General features: G+C 23.2%; 1 protein-coding gene across 2 annotated transcripts in view; it reads left to right on the top strand.

The window, feature by feature from the left end:
• LOC109593892 (cytochrome P450 306a1) overlaps window positions 1-22,622 on the top strand; it is a 65,796-nt gene that overhangs the window by 12,526 nt on the left and 30,648 nt on the right. For both annotated transcript variants that reach the window (XM_049968340.1, XM_020009021.2), the window contains exon 2: window positions 22,068-22,089. The gene's annotated coding sequence lies outside the window, so the exon portion shown is untranslated. The remainder of the gene's footprint in view (window positions 1-22,067; window positions 22,090-22,622) is intronic.

The raw sequence follows: 22,622 nt of genomic DNA, 5'->3' as shown, positions 1-22,622 counted from the left end.
TACACTTACATGCGATAAAAAATAGGCTGATTATAATAATTTTCGACGAGTTGAAGCTGGTAAACTTGATGGAACAGTTTTGTTAATTGAATGATGGATTAGTCGTAGATTTTTTCATATTAACGAATTATCAAGAGGTCAAAGAATCAATGAATCTCTCTACAGATCGAAAATGGAAAAGGTTCATGAAAAACTTACTCAAAGCCAAGCTTTTTTAGCAGATTAAAAAACCGTTTTGCTTCTACATGTTAATAATTTAGAATTTCAAAGACAGCTTCAAAATGTTAAATGAAGAGTTCTACCTCATCCACCATCTAGTCCATTGTTTATTTTTAGTATTGTCCAATTTTCTACGTAATTAACGGTTTTATTGTGAAGAAGAGGTCAAACTTTGCTTGAATTCCAAGAAATCGAGATGGTCTTTTTGTGGCATGAACTAGCTGGTAGAATGTTGTCTAAAAATTGTTGATTTTAATGGTGATTATTCTGTTTTTAATAAAATTTATTTCTAAGATAGTTATGTAATTTTAAACATTATGTTTTCCGGTACCTAATACTTATATAAATTAACTTTTGATAAGTAAATGTTACGTTTTAAATATCGATCGTGGTCGAAATAGTTCAGAAAATGCAGGTTGTTCATGTTCAGATCGTCCGATTTAGATACGAGTATCCTTTCGACTAGATTTATCTTCTACCATTCACAACTAATCAGCGCCTTAAAACTGTGTTAATTACCTTTATTTCTTGCGAATGAATTAAGAAAATTTTAACACGATTTTTCTCTTTCGATTTATTTCTGCATCTGAACGTTTAATGGTTTTAATTTAAGTCGTGAACAATATTTTTTACGATTAAATGTTAATATATGAAAAACCTTTAATGAAACAAATAATTACGATCATATTTCTATAATTACATATCCATAGTGTAAATGTTAAAGTACGTCCACATAAAACTAATGATATTTAAGAAAAGTGGTTCATTTCTCTGTTGGAATTCGCCGTTTTTTCTAACCAGCTGATAAAATTTGAGGTGAAATTTGATCAGACGCTGAAACATCCTACTTAAAAAGTAATAGGCCTGTTGCTAACTGACAAAATTTCTAATGTAATTTCTAACAAAGTTCGTGTCGTTGACCTGAACTGTTTCGAAATCGTCTAGCTCATTTTTAAATTCTTTAATATCCTCCACACATTTTTAGTGCCATTTACAATGAAAATATGAATGGTATCATATCGAAAATTGACCCAAAAACATGATTTCTAATAAAAAATACTCCGTAAAATATACCGTTTTGTGTAGATATCACACTCACGTCAAAAATCTCACGTATGCAAATTTCCCGAAATTAAATGTTGGTTATATCGATTGAATCGATACCGTTTTATTACCTGTTATGTAATTAAACTAATTGTAGCCCAATAACATTAGTTTAGACGGAAACGCACAAAACAGCACGTAGCTTCTCCTAAGAAGTCAAAAATATTGATAGTTTTTTAAAGTTAGTTCTTGTGTTTTAAAAATGCACGTTGGTGCTTGTTGAAGTTATGTTTATTTATGTTAATTTGAATGTATAAAGGAACATTTTTATCTGTTAAAACGGTATTTTGGGTGGGAGTTTGCTCTGATTTTGTTTAAATTGTGGAGCAAATATTATCGGACACATCTTATCTTATACGATCTAATAATTACAGTAATTTTTGCATTAAAAATCACAAAAAAGAACGAAAAAAAAGTTTTTTTACAATTATTTTTTACTTGATTAAGCTCATTTTGAGGCTAAAAATATGCATCTATCATAGTGCTATACATAGAATAAATACAGCCTTTTTATCAAAATAAATATTTATTTTATACTAAAATTTTATGTATGTTTTATGTATTAAGAAAATTAGCAATTATGTCATATATATCGGTTTTTAAAATATAAATTATCAATTACGTTCTTAATGTTTTATATACTGTATTAAATATCTTGATCTTTACCAGAAATATCATTATATCTCAGTTAAAATCATTAAATAATAATAAATTATATATTTTTAGAAATCTCGATTTTTGATGACAAAATTTATTACAGTTTACTTCAGCTTTCGTTTAATTTAATTTCAAAATGAACGAAAATAATTTATTCAAAAACTGTGAATACATTAATAATTTGTTTTAAAATCATTAATTGTGTCATAATTAATCACATAAAATTTTATTTTTAAAAACATAAATTTTAATATTAGTTACCTCCTCTATAACTCTAATAGTAAATATCACAAAATTTACCAGATGTGTTAGGTAAATATCATTTAATAAAACAATAAACACCCACATTTTAATGACAAATTTAATTACTTTTATTATCAGCTTTCATTTGATTTAATTTCAAAAATAACAAATATATTTTATACAAAAATTGTAATTCTTGATATGAAAAATAGTATTTTTCTTAGGTGCCTTTATTAAAAATATATTAATAATTTATTTTTGAATTAGTAATTATATCATACTTATGTAAAATTTGATTTTTATAGAAAATAAAATGTCGGTCACGTGTTTTATGACGACAATATTAAATATCTTAAAATTTACCAGAAATTCTATCTTAGTTAAAAATATTTAATAATAATTATAATAAATTATATATAAAAATATTCTAAAAGGAAATTTTAATTTTATTCTCTACATTTTAAAGACAAATTCTGACAAAGCTCAACTATATTAAATATCTCGATTTTTAAAGACAAGATTAATTATAGTTTACTTCAGCTTTACATTAATTTAATTTCAAAAATAAAGAAAATAATTTATACGAGAACTTTGATAGTCTTTATTTCAAAATTTATCAGAAATGTTAGCTAAATATCATTTAATAATAATAATAATAACAATAATAATAAATTATATATTTCTAAAAATCTTGACATCTCTACATTGTAAAGACAAATTTAAATACTTTTAGCATCAACTTTCGTTTGATTTATTTTAAAAATTAACGAACATATTTTATACAAAAACCGTGATTCTTCGTCTTGATATACAAAATAGTATTTTTCTTAGGTGACTTTATTAAAAATATATTATTAATTTCTTTTAAAATTAGTAATTATATGTTATCATGCTTAAAATAAAATTATAACTTCCACGTCAATATTATATATCTCAAAATTTACCAGGAGTATCTTAGCAAAAAATCATTTAATAATAATACAACTGATTCTTCATGCTTAATATGGGAAATGGTATTTTTTAGGTGATTTTTAAAATTAGTAATTATATCATGCAATGATAAAATTAGATTATTATAAACAAAAAAATAAAATATCAGTCATGTGTTCTATAACTCCCACAATAATATTGAATATTTCAAAATTTACCAGAAATGTTATATCTTAGCTAAAAATCATCTAATAATAATAATAATAATAATAATAATAATAATAATAATAAATTATATATTTTTAGAAATATTGATTTTGTGCTCCTCATTTTAAAGACAAATTTAATTACATGTAACTTCAGCCAGTGATTGATTTAATTTCAAAAATATGGAAAAAAACTAATTCTTCATATTTAATATGGATAAAATTTTTTTAGTAATAATGATATTATTAAAATATAAATTTTTAGTAATTTTGATTTTGTTCTCCATATTTTAAAGACAAATTTAATTACATTTAACTTCAGCTTTTATTTGATTTAATTTCAAAAATATAAATAAATAAATAAATAAATAAATAAACTTAAATAAAATAAAATATCATTTACGTACTCTATGCCAGTATATTATTAAATATCTCTAAATTTACCAAAATTAATATAATGGTAATAATAATTAACTTCAGCTTCTATTTGATTTAATTTCAAAAATATAAATAAATAAATATACTTAAATAAAATAAAATATCACTTACGTACTCTATTAGATATCTCAAATTTTTTCAAAATTAATATAATGTTAATAATAATTAACTTCAGCTTTTATTTGATTTAATTTCAAAAATATAAATAAATTTACTTAGATAAAATAAAATATCATTTACGTATTTTATGTTAGTATATTATTAAATATCTCGAATTTACCAAAATTAATATAATGGTAATATTAATTCCCATTTAATTATAATAGTATTAAAAATAAAATATATATTTTTAGATAACTTGATTTTTTCTCCACATTTTAAAGACAAATTAAGTATAGTTTACTTTAACTTTTGTTTGATTTTATTCAAAAATAAGGAAAATATGTAAAAAATTAAAATTTTTCATACTTTATAAAAAAATTAATATTTTTATTATGAGTCTATATTATAGATTCATTTATAAAATATTTAAAAACGTAAACAAAACAAATTATCAGTTAAATTCTCTATACTACTACTATATCTCGAAATTTAATTTTGAACGAATATTTTATAATATTTTAAATAATGCAGTAATAATAAAGAATCTGTCATAAGCTTTTACATTTTGTTTTTAAAAAAATAATAATAATTAGACTACGTATGCCAATTTTTTTTCTTAGATATGTATTTCAAAAACATCAAAATGATTTTATTTGGATTCATTTCAAGTATAATGAAAATGTGCAAAATATGTGATGTAAAAAGTATATATTAATATATACTAATATAATAAGTATATATTTTTATATATTAGAATTAATTAATTTGTTTGATCATATATATATTATAAAATATGGTTTCTAAACAATTATTTCCCGAAATCTACCAGAAATGCAAAGCTTAATTATTTCCAACATTTTTGAAAACATATTCATTTATGATTTTTATTTAAAATTAAAAAACTATTTAAATTGTACCAAAATTTTAAGAAGATATATTTTTTGGAGGGAATCAACTTTCAACGTTCGTTTAAATAAAAAAATAAAAAACTCGATACAATTTTTCAAAAAATACCAAATTTTTCGAAGTAACGGTCTGAGATATCAAAATGCGGTTTGCGGCAAACGACATTTTAAAAAAACACTTAAGTAAATTTTTCTCCATCTAGTTGTGGAACTATTTGTAACGGGACAATGTACTCAATTTGCATACAAATTACTTTTTGGAAGTTATTTCAAAAAAGGCTTAACATTTTCAAAATCTACTGACATCTGAATGTATCAAACTCATTATCACGTGATGGTTAATAACAATTCCCATTCTCTTAAAAAAAAAAGACGGATGTTGCAACATTTTTTGGTAAATGTGATTTCAATTACGTTAAGTTAATTTCGGACGCTGGATCAAAACTGGTATGTAGGTTGGTACAAGAGTACGAATATTAATTCGTTACGCCTCGAGGGACACGCACAAATTTTAAGGCTTACGCACCAACGTGTCACGTCTCTAAGAGACGGTCTCTTTCACCAAACCGATTCAGTGGTGGCGTAAAAAGAAAAAATGCAACAACCACGAAATTAGCAGGCGATCGTTGCCCGTCGAATTAACATAAACAAAAGATACTGTTGCATTCGTTTTATGGGTGGAACGTGTTCGTACATTGCCTGGGTCAACGTTGTTTTCATTTGGACTAGATGAACGATTTCGGGACCCGTACATGACTCAAATGCGAAAGCAAAATAATAAAAAAAACGCTTTGGGTGCGCGTTGGGTCAGACCAACGACCAGACGTACCACAAAACGGGCCTCTCCAGGTTCAACGAACTGTTCCGATCGATTTGATAAGCCATTTTTTTTCTTCTCACTCATTTCTCTGCGTTACAAAATTCGGTGCGTTTTGTAACGCCGGTCTGCACACGCAATGGATCACGGACGATTGCGAAACCGGCGACGTAGGTAGGGAAGGATGCGAAACGTCCCCGGGTTGGCGGCGGGAAGAAATTTGGAAAAAAGAAAAGTTTCGGCGGTTTCGTAATGGAGCGTCGATCGTCGCTGGAATAAATTAAATGCGGCGACGCGAAACGATTTTCGTATTTCGTCCACTTAAAATTCAATCCCCTTAAGGAATACGTAAACCAGTATGCGGCGATAGTCGATTTTTCTGTTACATATTGGCACTACAATGTTTACAAATTAATTTTGTCGGACGCCGGTTCATCGACCCGCTGCATTGGACAGTGTGCCAAAATATTCACTACCAAATATTCATATTCTGGAACATTATAAATAAAAATAATACGTACCAATATTAATTAAAAAGTAAATTATAAAAATAAATCAAATTAATTAAAAAGTAATAACAAACACATCCAGAAAACAATTCAAACAAACTGAAAAACAGTAATTTTCATAAGAAACAAATAAAGAGCATAATTATAAAAAGAACAGATTTTATTCAAGTTTTTATACAATCTTAAAAGAGGAGAGTTTAATGCGTTGGTTCACCTTGCCCAGTTGGTATAAAATATAAGGTTATGTCTGCTATTTTCTGAGAAATTAAAAAATAAAAGGAATTCTCTTTTTAAAATTTTTTAGAATTAGTACTATAGAATGAGTGTTTCAATGGTGAATAACATTCCAAAATTCAGAGTGAAATAAAGGTGTGTGCTTAGTAATTATAAACAATTTTCAATAGTGCTTAAAAAATAGAATTTTTTTTCCTTTTTCCCGGAGTAGGTTTTCAACTTGACAAAAATATCTAAAAAATAAATTATATAAAACAAATTAAAAAAAAATACAAAAACCATTTAAAGAAATTGAAAAACAGTAATTATCTTAATAAATAAATCAAGAAAACATTTATTTATATTATAAAAAAATATATTTTAGTAAAGTTTTTACACATTCTTAAAAGAGGAGAGTTTAATGCGTTGGTTGAAGTTGCCGGGTTTGTATAAAATATAAGGCTATGTCAACTATTTTATAAAAAATTAAAAAACTACAGTAATTCTCTTTTAGAATTTTTTATAATTAATTAGGAACTTTCAAAAATTCAGTTTGAAATAAAAACACACATTCTTAAAAGAGAAGAGTTTAATGCGTTGGTTGATCTGGTCGAGTTGGCACAAAATGTAAGGTTATAGTTACTATTTTCTGAAAAATTAAATAATAAAAGTAAATTTTTTATTGACATTGCTACAAAATGTTTCTATTGCAAGGAACTTTCCAAAATCCAACTTGAAATAAAGGTTATATGTTGTATGTACATGATCATTACTTTTATACAATTTTCAGTAACCCTTGAGCAGGTTAAAATATGAAGTAAATTATATAATTAGTAACTAAAAAATAAATTATAAAAATAAATCGAATAAAGTAAAAAGTAGTAATTATTCTAACAAACAGATCCAGAAAACAATTTAAACAAATTGAAAAACAGTAATCAGCATAAGAAACAAATAAAGGGAACAATTATAAAAAGAACAGATTTTATTAAAGTTTTTAAACATTCTTAAAAGGGGAGAGTTTAATGCGTTGTCTCACGTTGCGGGTTGATATAAAATATAAGGTTATGTCAACTATTTTTGAGAAATTAAAAAATAAAAGGAATTCTCTTTTAGATTTTTTTAGAATTGGTACTATAGAGTGAAATACAGGTTATGCTTATTAATTACAAATAATTTTCAATCGTGCTTAAAAAATAGAATTTTTTCTTTTTCCCGGAGCAGATTTTCAACTTAAAAAATTTATCAAGTAAATTATATAAAACTAATAATTAAAAAATAAAAAGGATTTATAAAAACAATTCAAACAAATTGAAATCCAGTAATAATCATAACAAACAAATTAAGAGAACAATTATTTATATATGATATAACTATAAAAAGAACAGATTTTATTAAAGTTTTTATACATTCTTAAAAAAGGAGAGTTTAATGTGTTGGTTGACGTTGCCGGGTTGCTATAAAATATAAAATAAAGTCTACTATTTTAATGAAAATTGAAAAACAAAAGTAGTTCTCTTTTAGATTTTTTAACAACTTTCCAAAATTCAGTGTGAAATTAAAACAGATTTTGTTAAAGTTTTGACATTGATGAAAGAGCTGTGTTTAAAGCGTTGGTAGACCTGTTAGAGTAAATTATGTAAAACTAGTAACTAAAAAATAAAAAGTGAATTATAAAAATAAATCAAATAAATTAAAAAGTATTTTTTATTAATTCTTAAAAGAGGAGAGTTTAATGCGTTGGTTCACGTAGCGGGTTGGTATAAAATATAAGGCTATGTCAACTATCTTTGAGAAATTATATATATATGTCTTTCTTTTATGAGCAACTTTCTAAAATTCAGTGTGAAATAAAGGTTATGTTTTGAATGAATGTGTGCTTATTAATTACAATATAAACCATTTTCAATCGTGTTTAAAAGGTACAACTTTTGCTTTTTCCCGGATCAGTTTTTCAATTTATATAATATTATATAATTATATTATATATTATAATAATTAAGAAATGAAGAAGATTTATAAAACAATTCAAACAAATTGAAAAGCAGTAAATATCATAATGAACAAATCGAAAAAATAATTATTTGTATCACAAAAAGAACAGATTTTAATAAAGTTTTTATAAAATTCTTGAAAGAGGAGAGTTTAATGCGTTGGTTGACCCGGTCGGGTTGGTATATACTATAAAGTTATGCCTAACATTGTGGCAAATAACTAAAATATAACTAATTCTCTTTTAGAAATTTTTATGACCAATGGTGATTGGTGCTATAAAATGAGTGTTTCAATTGGAAGCAACTTTCCAAAATCCAAAGTGAAATAAAGGTTGTGTTTTGAGTGTGTGTGTGTGTGCTTATTGATTATATACCATTTTCAGTCGTGCCTAAAAAATACGACTTTTCTCTTTTATCCGGAGCAGGTTTTCAACTTGATAAAAATATCTCTTTTTCATAATGATTATTGTGATATAACTGTCGAAATGGACGTGTTTGTGTTTGTGTTTTTGTTAAATATACGGCGGGTTTGAGAAATTACACATCGTACAGTCCATTAATGAATGCAAACCGTAAATTAGGAAATTATTAAATTACATGTCGATACTAATTTTACTGTTATGTTCAAGACGATTATTACTTTTCGATGTCCGATGCATAATTAAATTTTTCGACTGTTGCCCAAAATCGTTTTTTTTACCACTGAAATTGACCTGAATAGTTCGGAAAAAATTAGTCACATTCCCATAGCAACAAAACTGGTATGACTATTCAATCAAATTGGGTATGGTTCAATTTTTTTTTCGACCTATGATCAATTTTTCATTCGAACCTGTCCGTCCCACTTTTTGTTATTTTTTTTATTGTAAATCTAACGAATACATTTTTTATAGATAGTGTAAGAAATTATAAATAAACAGAAAAGGCAAAAACGAAATCCAAAAAATTTTCTTGAATTTGAAATTATTACTATTTTTTTGATGATTATAATTATAAGCTAAATATTTTATAAATTACTGATTTTTTCTACTGAAATCACAAAATTTTAATTCAACTATACCTTATTTATTTATTTATTTATAATGGGAATATTAAAGAGAAAAGGATGAAAGGTGGTAAAAATATTCAGTTTAAACAATTTGAATAAAAATAATATAAATATATAAAAATTTATTTTACTTTTTTATTTTTTTAATGTGATAATATTTATAAAATAGTAAAGAGAGATGAATATTGCGAAGGAAAAATAAAATAAGAGGAAAATATCATTGTCAGTTTAAGAAAATATTCAAATTAAGGAACTTCTAAGGATTCCTATTAATAATTTTAATTTGAATCTTTTATCATTTGTTTTTAAATGTTTATAATTTATTAATTGATATACGCTTAAAGATTTAAATGTAATTATCATTTTATGCTTGAATGTTTTAATTATTTTTAAAACTATTTATAATATTATTATGATTTATTAAATAGGAAAGAGAGAAGTTGTTCTTGAAAGAAATGAGTAAATAAAACAAAAAAATATTTTTTTTCTGCGTAAATAAATAAAAAATAAATAAATATTCTCTTCAAAGAATTTGAATCCGACTATCAATTTTATATTTAAATTTTTAATTTTAAATGGATTATTATTTAATTATTAAATAGTGAAGTCGCAAGAATGTTACGAACAAAAAGTAAAATAAGTAGAATATATTATTGTTGATTTAGGAAAATGTTCCTTTCAATTAAGGTAAATATTGAATATTATTAAAGAAATTGAATTCAATTAACAAATTTAATTGTAATTATAATTATATTATGATTTATTAATTTGGAAAAGGAGAAGTTGTAGTTGAAAGGAACAGGTAAATAAAACAGAAAAATGATTTTATTCAGTTTATAAAAATTTTGAATTTTTATTTTGTTTAGTATTTATAATACATTATTATTTCATTGTCAAATAGTAAAGAATGAAGAAAATTATGAAGAAAAAGTAAAATAAGTAGAATATATTATAGTCGATTTAGGAAAAAGTTCCTTTCAATTTAGGTAAATATTCAATTTAAAGAAATTTAATGAATTCAATTAACAATTTTATTTTTCGAAATGTTTATAATGTATTAATTGTTATAAGAATAAAGATATCTCACATTTTTATTTTTTTGAATTGTGGAGAGCCAAAAAAATGTTCATTTCAATTTATTGTTTATGTATATTTTAAAAAATTTAAATATTATTTTATGCTTGAATGTTATAATTATTTTTTAAATTATAATTTATAAGAAAATAAAACAGAAAAATGTTTTTTCCAGTATATGAAAATATTCGATTTAAAGAATTTGAATTCAACTAGTAAATTGAATTTTTAGTTTTTTTATGGTTTATGATGCATTATTATTTAATTATTAAATAGTAAAGAGGCACGCATATTATGAAAAAAAAGTAAAATTAGTTGAATATATTATTGTCGATTTAGGTAAATGTTCCTTTAAATTTATGTAAATATTTAATTTAATGAAATTGAATCCAATTAACAATTTTAATTTAATTTTTTTATTATTTATCTAAATATTTTTAATATATTAATTGTTAGAAGCTTAATAATGTCTTACATTCTTATTTTATTGAATCGTGTAGAGAGAAAAAAGTTATAAGAGACAGAAAAATGTTCTTTTCATGTATATTTTAAATAATTTAAATATAATTATCATTTTATGCTTGAGAATGATTTAATTATTTTTGAAAGTATTTTTAATGCTATTTTGGTTTATTAAATAGGAAAAAGAGTTGTTGAAGAAACAAATAAATAAAACAGAAAAATATTTTTTCAGTTTATAAAAATATTCAGTTTAAAGAATTTGAATTCAACTAGTAATTTTAATTTTTAGTTATAATTCATTATAACTATTAAATACTAAAAAGGCAAGAATATTATGAAGAAAAAGTAAAATAAGTGGAATATATTATTCTCGATTTAGGAAATTGTTTCTTTCAATTTAGGTAAATCTTTAATTTAATGAAATTGAATCCAATTAACAATTTTAATTTGAATTTCTTATTATTTGTCTAAATATTCGTAATTTATTAATTGTTATAAGCTTAAAGATGTCTCGCAATTTTATTTTATTGAATAGTGCAGAGAGGAATATTTGTTGCTGAAAATGTTAGCAATAATTTGTGTCAAACTAGAGTTTTACTTTATTTTTTTGAAAATACTTCAAAATATTATTATAATAAATCATCATTTATTTAATAATAATAATGTTCATTATATTTAGTAATTATCTCTGTATTTTGTCATAATATTTTTATGATTTTTAAATACTAAAGGAAAAATAATTTGAAAATAGTAAAAATGGAAAGAAAATATTTGGAATTAGAATAATTTGGATTTTATTTAATGTATATTAATTTTTGAAAATGTTTTTTTCTACTATATACAAAAAATAGATGGAAATAAAAGATATTTTTTTAGGAAAATAAAGATAAAAGAAAGATTTTTGAAAAATTATTATTATTATTATTATTATTATTATTATTATTTGATCTTGTTAACTAACTTTGGAGATTTCCATGTGAAAGAAAAAAAAAAAGAAAAATTCGTACGGTTTGATGTGTAGATCACATACAAAGAAATAACGGACCGGAGTCCGAATCCAATACACTTTCACTCTCACAGGTGGTTGATCGCCGATACATTGCCAATGATCCGATGTTCCGTCCAAAATTTTTTCAGACTGCGAACAATAACCTTTCCCAAACCGAAAAACATTCCACAACCATCGCACCCATACCATTTTCGATCTGCATAATTAGATTCCTTTGTCTGTGTGTATGTGTTTCTGCCAACCATCTATTAACGCCTGTATTTCGAGTGCATAGCGGTTCTCGATCAAGATCGGATATTTGGCAATTTTTTTTTTCACCGCCAGAGTATGATGTAACAGTAACTGGGTTGGTTCCAGTGGTTCGGTGCATTGGCCTGTTCGTTCCAGCCACCAGGTGATATTTGGAGTGTTTCGATCGCGGGGTCAACGGTCTCGGCGTCTTTCTCTCTTTTGTTTCGCTTTATTTTTTTATTATTTTTTGCATTTTTCCTCCTTTCGTCAGTGGTACCGCTAAAAAGAAAAACTGAAGAGCCCACATATTTTTTTAAAGAATTTAAGAAATTTTTCTAAGTCAAAAATACATCAACAATTTTTAAGGTGGTACTGTCACAATTAAGAAAATCTAGAGTGCCAATAAATGTATCAGCCATCAGGAATGGCAGTAAATGGCAGCAGTAGTGGCCAGGAGCGCGTCGAGCAAAGTCTTGGACGCGGGCAGGAGCATGAATGAGAAAGTCATAGCCAAGGCTAGGTCTTTGACCCGCCGTAACAGTATTCAACGTAACCGCAACTGTAATCGTTGTAGTTGGGGGGGTCCCCCACCGTCGTCGCAGCCACCGCGACCACTCTCCTGTCCGTCAACCTTCCTTTCAGCCGCTCTGAAACCAGTTGCTGCTGAAAACGATGCTTTCAGCTAAATCGGGTACCGAAACGGTTCCACTCACCGTTGCACTATGAAAGGCTGCGCGACTTCGGATGAGTTTGTTGCTTCAGGCACGTTTTGTTGATTGATTTGAACTAATATATGTTAAATTAGTAGTATTAGAAAACTATTCTTATATTAAATTATAGGTTTTGCAATCCGATCGGAAATTATGTATTTTTAAATATAATAAATATTTTATTTAAGGGTCATTAAAAAAATAATAAATTAAAAGAAATATAATATTTCCTATTATTTATGAAATTATTTAAAGGGAATATAAAAATTTACAACATTTTTCCACATATTTTGAATAAATAAAATTGGTTTACTTTTAGAGATGTTAAAAAAGTTAAATTATTTTGTTTAAATTGTTTAACGGTTTCTAAATACTATTTTTTTTAAGTTTATATTTTTAGAATAATTAGTTTAATTAAAAAATAAATATATAAAATTAATTAGTTTCTATATTATTTTTAATATTAATGAAAAGTTTTTCAAACGAGTATTTACAGAATTTATAAAAAAACTTTTATTTTATATTTTTTATAGAATTCGAAGTTATGTATACATGTTATGTAAAATATAGAGTTAATTGAATTTTTAATATTACTAACTACTATCATTAAGGAATTTATAAAAACTCGTTATAGATTTTGAAAAAGAAATAAAAGTATTCTATTATATTTTTTGTAAAAAACAAATAAAAATTTGTCTAATATTAGGTAAAAAATACAAATTAATTTGTTTTATTATTATTTTTAATATTTATAGAGTTATAGTTTATTTAAAAAAATTGTAAAGAATTCATATTTTGTAGATTTTGAAACAAAATAAAAGTATATTATTATACCATAAATATATATAAATTGTGTTTAGTATAATTTTAGATAAAAAAAATAAAAATAAATTAGTTTCTATACTATTTTTATAGATTATTAAAGAAATTAGTAAAGAATTCATATTTTTTATAGAATTTGAAACAACTACTCTAACTATTGTAAATGCCAAATAACAATTAGTCTAATTATGTTTTATATTTTAGATTTAACTGCTTATTATTTAAAGAATTTATAAATAAATCATGTATTTTATAGATTTTGAAACAAAATAAAAGTATTCTATTATGAAATTTATAAAAAATATGTTTTTGTAAATTTTTAAACAAAATAAAAGTATTGTATTACAGTACAGCTATGAAATTATAAAAGCCAATTTTTATTTTAGATAAAAAATCAATTTGTTTTCATATTATTTTTATACTTTATTAAAAAAATTAGTAACGAATCCACATTTTTTTATAGAATTAGAAACAAAGTAGAAGTATTTTGTTATACTATTGTAAAAGACAAATAATAATTAATTTAATTTCATAAGAAAAAAAAAAAATAATAATAATCAATTAATTTCTAAAGTAGAGATTATTTAATGAATTTATAAAAAACATATATTTTATAGAGTTTGAAACAAAATAAACGTATTTTTTTACAACTATTGTAAAAGCTACATATAATTAGCTTAATTATGTAAAAAATATATAAAAGTCAATTAGTTTCTACATTATTTCCATTATTAATAGAGTTTTTTTAAAAGTCAATTTAGAGAGTTTATAATTTTTTTAGATTTTAAAGAATAGAAGTGTCTATTAAAAGTCAAATAATAATCAGTTAAAAAAATTAATTAAATATAAATATATAAAAATCACTTAGTTTCTTTTTAATTGTTAATTAAAGAATTTATAAAAAAATGTTTTTATTAAACATTTTAAAATAAATTAAAAGTATTTTATTACAGCTATTGTAAAAGTCAAATGAAAATTAGTTTAATTTCTAGAAAAATTATATTAAAATCAATTAGCTTTTTTTTATTTTTAATATTATTAAGAGTTAACGGTTTTTTACAGATTATTTAAAGAATTTATAAAAAAATCACATATTTTATAGATTCTGAAATAAAATAAAAGTATTCTAACAAAACTATTGTAAAAGCCAAATAAATTAGCTTATTTATATAGACATTAATTTTAATATTAATGAAGAGTTAACTGTTTTTTAAAGTTTATAAAAATTCATTTTTGTAGATTTTTAAACTATTTTTTATATTTTATTTAAAATAACTGTAAAGATTTCATATTTTTAATAGAGTTTGAAACAAAAAACAACAAAGTATTAGTATAACTATATAAAGTCAAATAATAATTAGTTAAAAAAATCAATTAGTTTAAATATTATTCTTAATATTAATAAATTTATTTAAAAATTCATACATTTTATAAATTTTGTATCAAAATAAAAGTGTTTTATTATAACTATTGTAAAAGCCAAATGAAATTAGCTTAATTATATAAAAAATAAAGCCAATTAATTTTTGTATTATTTTTAAAATTAATAGAGAGTTATTTTTTAAAGATTATTAAGTTTATAAACAAAATACATTTTTATTCATTTTGAAACAAAATAAAAGTATTGTAACATATTATAGCTAATGTAAATGCCAAATAAAAATTATTATAATTACTTCAAAAATTTTATTACATCCAATTAGTTTCTATATACATTATTTTTAATAATAATAAAGAGTTAAGCGTTAAAGATTTTATATATATATATTTTGAAACAAAATAAAATTTTTCTGTTTTAACTATTGTAAAAGTTAAATAAAAATTAGTTGAATTTTAGAAAAATATATAAAAATCTATTAGTTTCTATACTATTTTTATTATTAATAAAGAGTTTCTTAAAGATTACTTAAGAATTTATAAAAAACCATATTTTTTTAATTAGCTTAATTATATATTATTATATTAATATACTTAATATGAAATATATTAATATATTAATAAAGAACTAATTGTTTTTTAAACATTTTATTAAATTAAATGTAATGTATTATTGCTATTGTAAAAGCCAAATGAAAATTAGTTGAAATAAAATTACCAATTAGTTTCTACATTATTTAATATTAATAAAGAATTAACTGTTTATAGATTTTGAAACAAAATGAAACTATTCTATTATTGCTATTGTAAAAGCTAAATAAAATTAGCATAATTATATATAATATTAATAGAGAATTAATTTGAGAAAAAAATTAATAAATTAATTAGTTTATATATAATTTTTTATGAGTAAACACAATTGTTTTTTTAAGATAATTTATAGAAAATTTATGAACCTATTCATATATTTTTTTTTTAATTTCGTACTTATTTAAAACAATAAAAATATTCTACAAAACTATTTGTTAAAGATAGTGTTTATGGTAGAGTTGAATGGTAATTAAAGAGGCATTATGATCTTACATAATTCGTAATATACGACCGTTTTAAAATGGACTTTCTATCTTGTCCTGTCCGAAAGAAACAACATACAACATACCATAAAATCTGGTAGGGTAAATCAGCGTTTGTCCCTCGCTTTTCACGCATTACGCAACCGAAATCCGGCACATTATCTAACTTAAAATCATATTAAAATTCGTTCGTATATTAAACTGAAATACGTACAAATATAATTTATCTGTTCATTGGCATTTTCGTATGAATTTTTATGGGCTTGTTACGTTGACTCGAAAAGGTTAATCAAGATATGAAAAATGGTATGCGATACAGGTTAACAGTGATAAATGAAACTGCGTTGTTTCTGCCAACTGAAACGTTACCATTCATTATTACCCACATTATTCGATCCGGAATGTTTATCCACACCACTCCGCACTACACTACCTCAACTAATTTGCGATTTATTAAACATCTCGACAATTATTGTTTTGTTTTGGCCACTTTAAAATGAAAACAACCGACTGACAAAATTCACGGGTTGCCAAACGTCGCAACTTGCGTGAAAAAACCGTGTCGTAAAGTAATGTGTTAATTGAAACTGATTGCAACAACTATGAGCTAATTGCGACGAAAAAAAATTCCACATGAAGTCGAAAGTATAAAAAAATTTCCACAGGCGCCACAAAGTTAAATTGTTGCGGGCAGTTTATAAACGGGTTAATTAATTATAAAACGCGAGGGTCTAATTATTTATTAGCGCGCTTTGCATGATTATAGTACGTGTTTTCCGACGCATTGTTTTCTTGCATTTAATAACGGTCATTTATTAAAACGTTTTGATGAATTATCGTCTAATTAATTGGTCGCTGAGAGAAATATGACACATTCCAATCGGATTTTTCCTATGTTTAATATCATTGCATTTATTAATTTATTATACGCGTTTGAATTAATATTATTTATATATATTTATTCTAATCGGATTTTTCCTACTTTGAATATTATTGCATTTATTAATTTATTATACTTGTTTGTGTTAATATTATTTATATGTGTTTTTAATTTAATTTACCTTTAATGGTTGCTTAATGTTGTGTTTCATATTACGGAGATTATCAGACAATTCCTTAAATGTTACAAAGGTAAACTGATTGTTTAGAAGTTTTTTATTTGAAAATTGTGTTTGTTATTTGTTTTAGTTGGTAAGTTAGAAAGTTAAAAACACTTTAACACTTTGTTTGTTTATAAATATTTTATTAAAATAATTAAAATTTAAACAAATTGCAAAAATCATCGATTATTTAACAGTTAAAAAACATTAATAATAATATTTTTAGTATTACTAATTTAACATTTTTTGTTTTATTGTAGAGCAAATGTATGTTATTATTTAAGCAGTTTCTGATTTGTAAGAGATTAAAATATGAAACTTTTTTATTCATTTTTACATATTTTTTACATTAATCAAATTAATTAAATAAAAAAATAATAAAATTATTGCAAATAAATAAAAAATAATTATATAAATATTTTATTAAAATATAATTAGAATTTAAACAAATTAGAATTATATTAATAATAATAAAATATTTTTATTATTAATAATTGAACATTTTTTATTTTATAGTAGAAATAATGTATGTTATTGTTTAAGCAGTTTTTAATTTATATCAGATTTATTAAAATACTTTATTAATTTTTATTTATTTTTTACATTAATCAAATTAATTAAATGAAAAAATAAAAATAAAATTATTGCAAATAATTAAAAACATTTTGATTGTGCTTAAAATTTTATTTTATTTTATTATAAATATTATATTAAACTATTAAAATAATTAGAATTTAAACAAATTAGTATTAGAAATAATTAGTAAAATCATCGACAACTTAACAGTTTGATAAACATTAATAATAATAAAATATTTTTATTATTAATAATTTAACAATTTTTATTTTATTGTAGAGCTAATGTATGTTATTGTTTAAACAGTTTTTAATTTATATCAGATTTATTAATAGATTTAACTTTTTTATTCATTTTTACTTTATTTTTAACATTAATTAAATTAATTAAATAAAAATAATAAAATTTTTGGTAATATATTTTAAAAAAAATAGCTTAAAATTTTATTTTATTTGTATAAATTGATATTAAACTGTATAAGAGAATATATTTACAATTTTTGTTATTTTTAAATATGTTTTAATTACAATATAATATAAGGTAATTTAAAAAATATGAAAAAAAAAAATATTTCAAGTACAAAATATATAATAGTCTATGAAGATTAATTAAAAGACAAAAGTTTAGAATCAAAATGTATTAAATAATAAAAATTAATTAAAGAAATTAAATGGTATTAAGAATGATTTACAAAACTCTTTTCAAATATATATATTTTTAAATTGCGTTAGAATTAAAATTACAGTTTTTATAATTATATTTACATAATTCAATTTAATAATAATTTTATAAATGTATTTAAATAAAGGTATCTAGAAAAATAAAGATATCAAAAATAATTTACAAATAAATTTAAGTATATTATTAAATAAAGTATTAAAGAATTAAAACTAATTTACAAAAGTCATTTTTATTACAAACAAAATATTAATATTAATATAGTTTATAATGGTATAAGAAAGAATTTATTTAATCCGTTTTAAATATAAATTGATATTAAAATATATATTTACAATTTTTGTTATTTTTAAATATATTTTAAATATATTTTAATTATAATATAATATAAAATAATTTTAAAAATATGAATATTTTTAGCATATATTAAATAAAAAAGAAGCAAAAATAATGATATCAAGAATAATTTACAAGTAAGTTTAAGTATATTATTAAATAAAAAATTAAGAATTCAAAATAATTTACAAAACTCATTTTAATTACAAACAATATATTATTAAAATATCTACTAATAATAATATTATTATACTAATATAATTAATATATTAATATAATATTTGAAAGAGCAACATTTTAATAAAATGGAGAATATTTTAAAATTTTTATATATTTTTAACATACTTTCATTAGAAATTAAATTAATTTTTTTTAATTATTGGAATGGGGCAAATTTATACTAAATCATTTGATTATAATATTATTGGATAAACCATTTTTTTTAATAGTGGTATTAACAATAACATTTTAATTACATTTTATTAGTGTTTAAAAGAATAAATGTACAATTCTTAAATATATTAAATATATGAAATAATTTACAAATATCATTTAAAATATAACATTTTAATAATAAATTTACAATTAAAAATTTTTAATATAATTTCATTACAATTTTATTATTAAATATTTTTTTTTTAATTAATCATATTAAAAATAATTTACGATATTCATTTCGAATGCAAATTTATACTAAATTGATTAATTACACAATTTTATTATTATTTTAGTTATTTAAAAGAATAAATGCACAATATTTAAAAAATATTTTGTATTTACAATTTAATTAAATAAAAAATTAAAAACTATATATTAATATTAGAAATAATTTATAAAATTCATTTTAAGTAAATAATAAATTTAAGAATATAAATTTACAATTTTATAACATTTTATAAACATCATTTAAGTGAAATTTATATTAAGTTGTTCGATTACAATGTAATTAAATGTAATACTGAATGGTACTAAAAATAACATTTTAAATACATAGTAAAATTTTATTAAAGTGTCTAGGAAAATAAATTTACAATTTCTAAAATTGTTTAATATATTGTAATTAAAATTTAATGAAATAAAGGAACCTAAACCTAAAAATATTTATTAATATTAGATATAAATTACAAATATCATTTTAAGGAAAACATGTTTAATGTTAAGAAAATAAATTTTCAATTTTTATAATATTTTAAATACTTATTTTATTATTTAATTTAATGCAAATTTACACTAATTTACACTAAATTATTTAATTACAATATTATTAAATAAAATAAGTGTTAATAACTTTATGGTATTAAAAATTATTTCAAAAAACACTTCAACTACAATTTATACATTTAAAGTATGTAAAAGAATAAATTTATAATTTTTTAGAATATTTTTAGAATAAAATATTAGAAATACAATATTAATGAATAATTTAAATAATTTAAAAAATAACAAATTTAAATTATAATTTATTAGATAAATATATAACAGAAATGGTAATAATTTTCTTCAAACAATATTGCCATATTATGAGAAATAGAGAAATTATATTTCTTGGGCAACATGTTTATTTTAATTATATATATTACAGAATTGCTAATTACTAAATAACTATGAAAACAATACAAATAAATTATTTTATTTTCATTATTAATAATAGTAACTAGTTAAAATAGATATAAAATTAACAATATTGACAATTTTAATGAACGTTCGTCATGTATAAACAATGTAAAGTTGTAAATAAGAGTGTGGAGAAGGATCGTGATTGTGCATTCGATCAGTGGGTCAGTAGTGGAAGCGGGCCGGTCCGAGCAGCGGGCACCAGGTGCACCCCAACCGTCCCCCTTTCCCCCAAACGGCCCGCACGACGAATCTGGGGGGCTGGCCGCTAAGTGGGGCCGGCCGGGCCCGGTCGGGCCGCCAACTTTCGCAGGTGAATAACCGCGCGCCGCGGCGAAATGTCAACGAACCGGGCCCCCAGCGCAACCTCGCAACCTCTCCGCAACCTTGCCGCCAAGCATTCCAATTTATCCTGACCTGACCCCGCACAATCTTCTCTTTCTCTTCACCATCTCGACCTCTCTTTCTCTCTTTTTCTGACGCTGTCTTTGTCTTTTTTTTTTTTTTTTTTTTTTGTTGATGGCTCAAAATGTTCGATGGGTTGGAAAACTGGATTCGTTCTTTGGCAGACGGGCAATCGTAGAAAAAGGTTCGTCTTCATTTTGAAACAAAGCGATTATGGTCCATTAAATGTTGTTTCAAAACAGCCATTTAAAAATAATTATCATCATCCGATGTTTCGAAGTCTTTGTTCCTTTAACCTTAATTCGCTGTACATTTTTACGTGATGCTCTCGACCCATAAAATGGTTAGAATTGAATTAATGTACACGTGTATGAACCTTTTTCACTTACAATTATCATAACCGAATTGAGATCAATAATGCAGTTACGAAACACGTGCATGAACTCAACTGTCCAATTGTCCGTCATCATCATCTAACACCAAAGTAGCTAATGGCCCATTATTGAAAAATGTGGTGGGAAAATTGTCATTATTGCTGAGGGTAAGGCAAGAACTTAATAAAAAAGACGAGTGATTGGAGATCGAAGAAGAGGTGAATAATTGGAACGGAGCCCGTCGTCGCATTTCACTGTCAGAGGGCTTTGACATTAGTTGGCAAGTTTCACCTAGTGCACTAGATCCGTACCTAGAAATGGGTCGTCTTCGAAAGCACATAGCCTCCCACGAAACACCGAGTCTCGTGTCGTTGACCCCCCACGAACGAAACGACGACGACGACGGCGACGTCGCCGACGAGGTTCCTGCAACTCCCCACGACTTGTGCTTCTGTTATTTGTGTTTTTTTTGTATTATTTTTGAGTGGCGATTTTATTGTTTGACCTTAATTGTGGCCGTTTAAAATACAAATCGTTTATTTAAATTTAAATTGACGCGGCCCAATCGGCAATAATAAAATTTAATTACGACCATTCGTTTAGCGCAGAAGAAACTTTTATCGACACATTTACATATTACGGCTCTGAAAAAAAGCAATTAACAACCGACTCGAACGCGAACACGTTGTTTATGACTCACGCACGAAACTGGTCTAAACTAAGCGATTTTCAATCGGCACGAAAATTACTGTTTTTCTAATTTTCGTAATTACTCCACTGAAAAATGTGCATAGAAAAAAAGCAAATTAACTTGTTAATTTTTATTTGTTTTTCGTTTCAGGTTGGAGGACACCCAAACAAAGGTATTTATGAATAATTTGAAATGTTAATCAAATTAGAATTATTAATTAAAAAGAATTGGATTGTGCGGTGCTGCCATCTAAGTCGACGTACAGCAGGATTCAAATTCACTTTCGGTTTCGTTTCGTTCGTACCGTTAGAACACAGCTGATGTTTATTCTTGCTGTCTCTCTTTAAATTCTCATATTGCAACAATTATTTCTTTATTAAATAGTTGTTAGTTAAAGAGTTATTAAAAAACAGTGCAAAATTTTAATTTGCTGGTGCTCAATTAAATGTGAATAACATATAAGAAATTGTAGAAATATATTAATTTAAATCATAGTTTTACAACATTAATATTAAATATTATTTTCTCTTCAAATTTCAATATTCTTTGTTTTCATAAATGACCAATAATGTATAAATTATATTATTATTTGATTAAAATAAATAAATATAAATTATTTGTAACATTGTTATTTGTTATTTGTTACTTGAAAACATAACAAAAATATTAATATACTTTTCAAATTGATACTCAAATATAAATTTT

Source organism: Aethina tumida, chromosome 5, assembly GCF_024364675.1.
Source record: "Aethina tumida isolate Nest 87 chromosome 5, icAetTumi1.1, whole genome shotgun sequence".
In the NCBI taxonomy this organism is placed as follows: Eukaryota; Metazoa; Arthropoda; class Insecta; order Coleoptera; family Nitidulidae; genus Aethina; species Aethina tumida.
The sequence above is the reverse complement of the archived record's forward strand: the minus strand, read 5'-3'. Positions and strand labels throughout refer to the sequence as shown.